Consider the following 7,580-nt stretch of genomic DNA (forward strand, 5'->3'; position numbering starts at 1 on the left):
AGCACCATGGTGCAGGTGCATACAGGCACTGGTCATCACACCAGGCAGTGTGCAGTGACACACAGTAGGCAGTGTGCAGTGATGTGGCATTGGCATCACTGTCACACCAGTGTTGTTTGTACCTCTGTCACTCTTCATGCAGCCAGCCTGGGGCTTACACCCACATTGCACATTCCAACAGGTGGACACAAGCATTGTTTGTTTTGTGCCTTTTCCTGGGGAGATGAGCAGAGATGGCTGTTTGGCTCAAGTAAAGTACCAACAACAGACTGAGGAAACCATTCCTCTCCCTGTGGTTTGGTAAGACAAGGAATTACCTGCTGAGAGATTATGTGTAGAAATGTGGCCAATCTCAAAACATTTGCATCACTAGAGATTCCACAGGCAAAGGCCCCTCCTCTTCAGTCAGCCTTCTACTGGCTCTATGTTCCAGAACCTTCTAAGACCACACGCAGCTGGAACAGGATTGCTTGCAACCAGAAGGAGGTGATTCAGGATGGACTGAGTGTCTAGAATCTCAGGGGAGAGTCTGATGTCTCTCCCCTGACAGGAGAGACCTTGACAGTCTCCATCCTGTGAGTGTCTGTGCAGTAGTCAAAACTTCTCCCATTCCAAGACGTTAATGGACATGCCATGCAACTTCCCACTTCATCAGTAAGACGTCTCTTGCCATAATGCATAGTATTGGAGGTTTGTTACTACCTAAGAAGAGAACGGGGAGGTGTGGCCAGTACCTGACCTGTCCAATAAAGGTGGTACACTTTTTACTTATGCATTCACTATAATAAAGTGACTGACTAATTTTAGATAAAGGTGGTACCTTTAAGACTGAATTCACCCAGCCGGGCAGTGGTGGCGCACGCCTTTAATCCTGGCACTAGGGTGGTAGAGGCAGGCGGATTTCTGAGTTCGAGGCCAGCCTGGCCTACAGAGTGAGTTCCAGGACAGCCAGGGCTATACAGAGAAACCCTGTCTCAAAAAACCAAAAAAACCAAAAAAAAAAAAAAAGAAAAAAAAAAAAGAAAAAAGACTGAATTCACCCATCCTTTTCTGTCCTTTGTCTGTGGTAAGAGTCTGTGAAGGTCTGGTGTTGGGATGGTAGTCACCAGCTAGATCGACACAATCTAGAATCACCTGGAAGAGAATCTCAATGACAAATTGTATAATTGTGTACATTAGATTGGCCTGCCTGTGGGGAACTTTCTTCTTTTCATTCAAGATAGGGTTTCTCTGTGTAGCCCTAGCTGTCCTGGTACTCAATTTTTAGATCAGGAGATTTAAACTCAAAAAAGTTTAAACTCAAAAAGATTTAAACTCAAAAGGTTAGTCTGAATATGCTTGGCCTAGGGAGTGGCACTATTAGGAGGTGTGGCCTGGTTGGGAGAAGTGTGTCACTGTGGGTGTGGGCTTTGAGACCCCTCTCCTAGCTGCCTGGAAGTCAGTCTTCTCCTGGTTCCGTTCAGAATAAGATGGAGAACTCTCAGCTACTTCTGCACCGTGCCTGCCTGGATGCTGCCATCCTTCCCTGCTTGATGATAGTGGACTGAACCTCTGAACCTGTAAGCCAGCCCCGATTAAATGTTGTCCTTCTAAGACTTGCCTTGGTCTTGGTGTCTGTTCACACAACCACCTAAGATACTCTGCCTCCTGAGTGCTAGAATCAAAGGCGTGCACCACCACCTCCCGGCAGGAACTTCTTAATTAGATTAAACGAAGCAGGAAGACTCACCAGGAATACTGGACTGGGTCTAGACTGGATGAAGAGCAGAGGTGCTGAGCATGGGCAAACAAGCACTGAGTTACCGCCCTCTGCTGTCAACTCTGGGTATAACTCCAGTGGCTGCTTTAGGTTCCTGCGGCCCTGACTTCCCTGCGGTGATGGACTGGAACAGTGAGCCAAGCAAACCTCTCTCCTTTTAGTTGCGTTTGTCCTGGAGTTTTATCACAGCAACAGGAAACAGAACTAAGACAGGTCCTTGCAGCTCACCTGGCCTCCTGTGCAGGGAAGGAGACAGGAAGACTTCCAAGTGAAGCACAGCCGCTGCGGCAGGTCCACAAGTCCTGTCTGAATTAGCTTAAGCAAAACCGACAATTTATTGTAAGTGTGGAGAATTGTAAATCACAGCGTAATAAAATGTATAGAGAGAGAGAGAGAGAGAGAGAGAGAGAGAGAGAGAGAGAGAGAGAGAGAGAGAGAGGCAAAGGGAGGGAGGGAGGGAGGGGAGAGGGAGCGAGCGAGCCAGAGAGCCAGAGAGCCAGAGAGCCAGAGAGCCAGAGAGCCAGAGAAATGTGCTTCTTATGGAACCCAATTGACACAAATCCAGAATTCGGAATACTATCAGGCTTCAACTTTAACATCGTTATAGAATTAATACAGTATCCACAGAGTAGTTTTTATATCCTAGGAATGGTGAGTATTTGTTGGGCCCGTTGAATGTTTTCTTTTAACTTTAGGAAATCAGAATTAAAATTATTATCTAGAGTCATAGAGTGCTGCCTAGCTAGTCTCCTGTGACCCAGAGCCTGTCCCCGAGACCATCGCCAGTCCCATTTTCCTGCCTTAGTGCACTGGTTTTTGCCCTTTGTTCCACAGATTCCAAGCACTACCTACACCATCAGAGAGATGTCACTTTTCTATATCTAAAGTTCAGTCCCTCAGGGGTAGAGGGATGGCTAGATAGCTCATGTCTGGCGATGGGGCTGGAAGGCGGGATGTAAGCTCTCAGAGACATGCCTGTCTGCCACTGTGCTCCCCGCCACAGTGATCATGGGCCAACCTTCTGAAACTGTAAGCAAGCCCCCAATTAAATGTTTTCTCCGATATGTTGCCTTGGTCATGGTCTCTTCACAGCAATAGGACAGTGACTAAGACAAGATGTTAAGGGACATGCCCTACTATCTGGGGAGATGAGCAAGCATGTGGCTTTGGATGCAGGAGAGACTGAGGTTGTGGGGCAGCCAAACAGTTGTCAACTGCGGATTCCAACCTGGCCTCTTGAATGCCTCCTTTGTTTTCCTTGCTTTGCAGACACTTAGAGAAGTGTTGAACTTTCAGAGGCGGTGACTTGCCTGTCTAGTCTATGCGCTGTGAGCATCTGATCCCCATTCTCTTTCACACATTGCTTCTTCAACCACTGTCTTGTCGTTAAAAAAATAAAATCAGACCAGTTCTCCTTTTATCTTGCTGTGTTCCTTTTTTCTTTTCTTCTCCTTTTTTTTTTTTCTTTTTTTGCTGAGTTTGAGGCCAGCCTGGTCTACAGAGTGAGTTCCAGGACAGCCAGGGCTACACAGAGAAACCCTGTCTCAAAAAACAAAAACAATAACAACAACAACAACAAAAGAAAGAAAGAAAGAAAGAAAGAAGGAAAGAAATCATTGGCTAAAATGGAAAAAACAAACAAGCAAACAAACAACTCCAGAGTTATGCTGTCCACCACAGTAGCCTCTAGTTACATGTGCCTACTTCAAGTTAAATAACTGAACTAAATACAATTAAAGCGTCTTTTCTTCATTCACTCTGGTCACGGGTTCAGTGCTTAGGAGCACACTAACACTCTGTGTTACAGAATATTCTCGTCACTATACATTGTTCTGCTGTCTAGCGATGGGACTGAGCCCAGCAATGATCAGATGGCCTGAGAAATAAGCTGTGTGGCAGAAGCGACCCCTTGACCTGAAATGGCTCTCCTGCTCCCAGCGGCTGCAGACTCCAGCTCTCTTTCCCACCACTGTGCTTCCTGTTGACTGCTTCCTGTTGACTGCTTCCTGGCAAGCTCCCATGTGTGTTTTCCCAGGACCGATATTTGTATCACGTGACCTTGCATTATTTCTTTGATGTCGAGCAAAAGGCAACTGTAATAGCAGTTTCTTGGGCTGGGACTGACATTTATTCCTGGAAGTGACAGTTTTATGCACTTGCTTAGCTAGAGGCGGGATGGGAGGAACCTACAGACTGGAAATGCTGGTGAACAAGGTGAGGTGTTTATCAGAGAAAAGCTTCAAGAGCCCCAAAAGGGAGTTCCCGTGGTCTCCATCTTTTTATAACCTCCCAGAAATGGCAGGCTATTCATGACAGAGGCACTCATCTTGTTCTCACTGGGACAAAATTTACTTCATGCGATATCAACTCAGAGACTCAGTTTCTGGAATCCTTTGCTTCTACTGAAGACAGGAGGATGTCCTGTAGTCTGACAGGGTTCCCGGTGAATTCCATCCTAGAATGAGAGGAGGGGAATGAGAGTCTTTCAGAGTCTCCAGGCCTCAGGGGAACTATAGATGAAAGGACAGTGTGACCTGCAGGCTACAGAACCTGAAATCCCAATCTAAACCAAGATGGAGGAGGAGTCTGGTAATGACGGGCTTTCGGCTTAACAGAAGGGGAACCTGGGACCTACAGGTAGCTTGATTTAAAGGACTCTAAGTATATCTGACATTCTAAATATATCTGCATAGTTAAGCTTAAGAATGAAAATTCTTGGTTGCTGCAGTTGTATATACTAAGGTTGGATATAAAATCTTGAGACTGTCTGTGATAGGCCCACCCAGCACTCAAATGGCGTTTTAGTAGCCACATCCAGGACCCAAACATGATTTGAAACCTTAACTCAGGCTTATTTGGGGAATCTTGTGGAGGGTTCTGCCAGCTGACAGTTCCATTGTATACAAGAATGAGCTCAGTTAAGATCCACTTCAAAGCAAGGGAAGATGTGTTTCCGGTGAAAGTCTGTGTAATGCTTTGGAAGTCTCATGGAAGAGAAGTCAGGGTAAGATGGTGAGTTATAGTTGAAGGTTGTAGGTGCAAAAGCTCTAGAATTTGTGAGTTGCTCTGGACTGTGTTTAAATACTTAGTTCATTTAGGAGAGTGCAAACCAGACAACATAAAGATGCCTCCTATGTCTGATCTGCAAAGAAAGGGAACAATACAACATTCTAACCTGCAAACCCGTAGTCAAAAGAACACACTGACCAAATAAAAGGACTGCTGCGTTAACACTTTTGCTGTTTGCTCTAAAATGTGTTTGCATTGTCTGAGATTCCCATTTGATCGATCGGTCGCCCTCTACTGGTCAGAAGGCAGAGGCGCCACCGCAGAGATCACGTGGAGGCCACACCCACGGTTGAATGTCAGAGCATTTCTGTCTGTCCAATTGTGCAAATTTCCGGTGACAATGATTGGTGAACACTTGGCTGTGGTTAAATCGGCACAACGAGACCGTTTCTTGTGAAGAGTACTTCCGTTTATCTAGATAAGCATGTTTTGTGATTGGAAAACCAAAAGGAGAAATGGACCCCGCCCGGCCCTGCCCCGCTCCACTATCTCATTGTCTTTCTCCGGATATTATGTATCATTACTCGGTAGTGTATCAAAACAAATGTGGATTGAAAGGAGTTAAAGATTTCAAAAGCTACAGTCTCTGTTCAGAGTGCAATCTGAAATAAAATGATTCTCACCACGGAGGAATCTGATCTTGCTATGGAATGAAAAAAGCTGAATGCTTGCGACGGAGAAGTGCTCTTTCACTGCCCAGCCAAGGACTTTTTGTAGCGATAAAAAGGCCTCCTGCAGCAACCATCCTAGCGCTACTGCAGGAGGCTAGGCGAGATGGCGGCGGGCTCCTCCCACCTCTGCGGCAGCAGAGATCAATAATGCAAGGCTCTGCGGCAAGCACGCGCCTCCTTTCTTCCCTGGCAGTGATCAAAAGCCTTCGGCTGGAACATTGATCCATTGCGCCATCTAGCGACCGTCAGGGCCCAGTGCAGCTTTGAGCTGTAAAGTCCAGAAGGGAGTTTTCAACAGCTGATCTGGTTTAAGAGGACAAAGGAAAAATAAGTTGTGTGTCTATTTGCCCCTGAAAATTAACACGAAGGCTAGAAGCTCCTAATGCCCATCGTCACATGAGACACAGGCTTGTTATGTTTTATGCTACATGTCTTAGGGTTACTATTGACGTGATGAAACACCATGATTAAAGCAACTCGGGAAGAAAGGGGTTTATTTAGTTTTCAGGTCCATGACTGTCCATTGTCGAAGGAAGACAGGACAAAAAAAAAAAAAAGAAAGCAGAGTAGAAATCTGGAGGCCGGAGCTGATGCAGAGGCCATAGAGGAGTGGCGTTTTACTGGCTTGTTCCTTAAGGCTTGCTCAGTCTGCTTTCTTACAGCACGCAGGACCACCTTCTAAGGAAAGACACCACCTATAATGGGTTGGACCTTCCACGATTAATCACTAATTAAGAAAATGCCCTACAGGGTTGCCCACAGCCCCATCTTATATAGGGAGTTTTTCAATTGATGCTCTCTCCTCTCTGATGGCCCTAGATAGTGTTAAATTGACCATAAAACTAGCTAGCACACTTGTTATTTTGAAACAGTCTGTTTTCTACATGATCCAGGCTAATAGGAAAGCCCTATATAAGCATATATGGGCAAATTTGGATTTCAGGTTACCAACCAACAATTACTTAGTATAAGCATGCCATATATACTGGCATCTCACTGGGCATCCTGGCATGATCATTATCTTTCATCTTGTTAGCCTAGGCTGACAGCCCTCCGGATAAAGCGATGATTGTCTACAGGTTTTACAAAGGTTGGTAGCTATGCTTGGACTGCTTCAGGCATTTAGCTGTGGGCGCCCTCTTCTGGTCTCCCTAGGTACTGCACTCACACACTCCCTCCCCACACACCTCCATAGACGCATTATTAAAAACTCCAAGTTAAAAAAGAAAACCAGGAACAGCACACTGCACTGTGCACGCTTTTCTTTCCTTGTGACTTTAGTTCCACCCACAATCGGGAGCATGGTTAATACTCGGTCCTCTCCCTCCCTCCTTCTCATGTGGCGGTTTTCAGGGTCTGTGGCTAATTAACTGAGCTCGCCTTTCCACTCAGAGCTCCCTCTGCAAACCAGACTAACACGGCAAGTGACAGAGTGAATTATACCGCACGGACTTACATTTGGCCTTGCTTTTCTTATGCCCCGGGAACAAGGGCACCCGCTGATTTTCTGGAAGCTCTGACTCAGGGCCACACAGGTGGCAGGGCAGGGCATTTTGTGGTTTGAGGGTTGCTAGGGACCTGGTTCATTAACAGCCAAGCAGAATGTAGTAACTCCTCCATTCCCCATGCGTGGGGGTGGCTGGGGGTGGCGGGTGGCGCTACCTCCCCTAGGCCCTCTCCCCATGCTGCCTCAGGGACTGCACGGGAGTGTTCATTAACCAGGCTGCCTACAGGTTAGTAGGGGAAGAGAGAATGTGTCTTCTCTCGTGCCTGCTTCGCTGCAGTCATGAAGGCAAAACACTGATTCGTGTTTTGCCCACACGTGTCTCTGTGTGAGGGTATCGGATCCCTTGGAACTGGATATGGTTATGATCTGCCATATGGCGGCTGGGAATTGAGTCCGCGCACTGTATATAGAAGGGCACCAGTACTCTTAACTGCTGAGCCATCTCTCCAGCCACTCATGTTGGAGTCTTGAAGGTAGAACTTGGTAAATTTTGGAGAGATATTTAACAGAAAGGCTCAATTGTTAGTATCAGCTAATGGTCACAAAACTAAACTACCAGTAAATGTCCTCAAAA

The 7,580-nt window shown here is 46.4% G+C and overlaps 1 long non-coding RNA gene across 1 annotated transcript; it reads right to left on the minus strand.

The window, feature by feature from the left end:
* Positions 1-3,864: 3,864 nt before the first annotated feature.
* LOC143435182 (uncharacterized) lies at positions 3,865-7,044 on the minus strand. The gene is made up of 3 exons (XR_013105244.1): positions 6,956-7,044; positions 5,452-5,802; positions 3,865-4,214 (listed from the first exon to the last, which is right to left on the minus strand). It is a non-coding gene; the product is annotated as an uncharacterized LOC143435182 (long non-coding RNA).
* Positions 7,045-7,580: the final 536 nt, after the last annotated feature.

Source organism: Arvicanthis niloticus, chromosome 20 (assembly GCF_011762505.2).
Source record: "Arvicanthis niloticus isolate mArvNil1 chromosome 20, mArvNil1.pat.X, whole genome shotgun sequence".
NCBI classification, from domain to species: Eukaryota; Metazoa; Chordata; class Mammalia; order Rodentia; family Muridae; genus Arvicanthis; species Arvicanthis niloticus.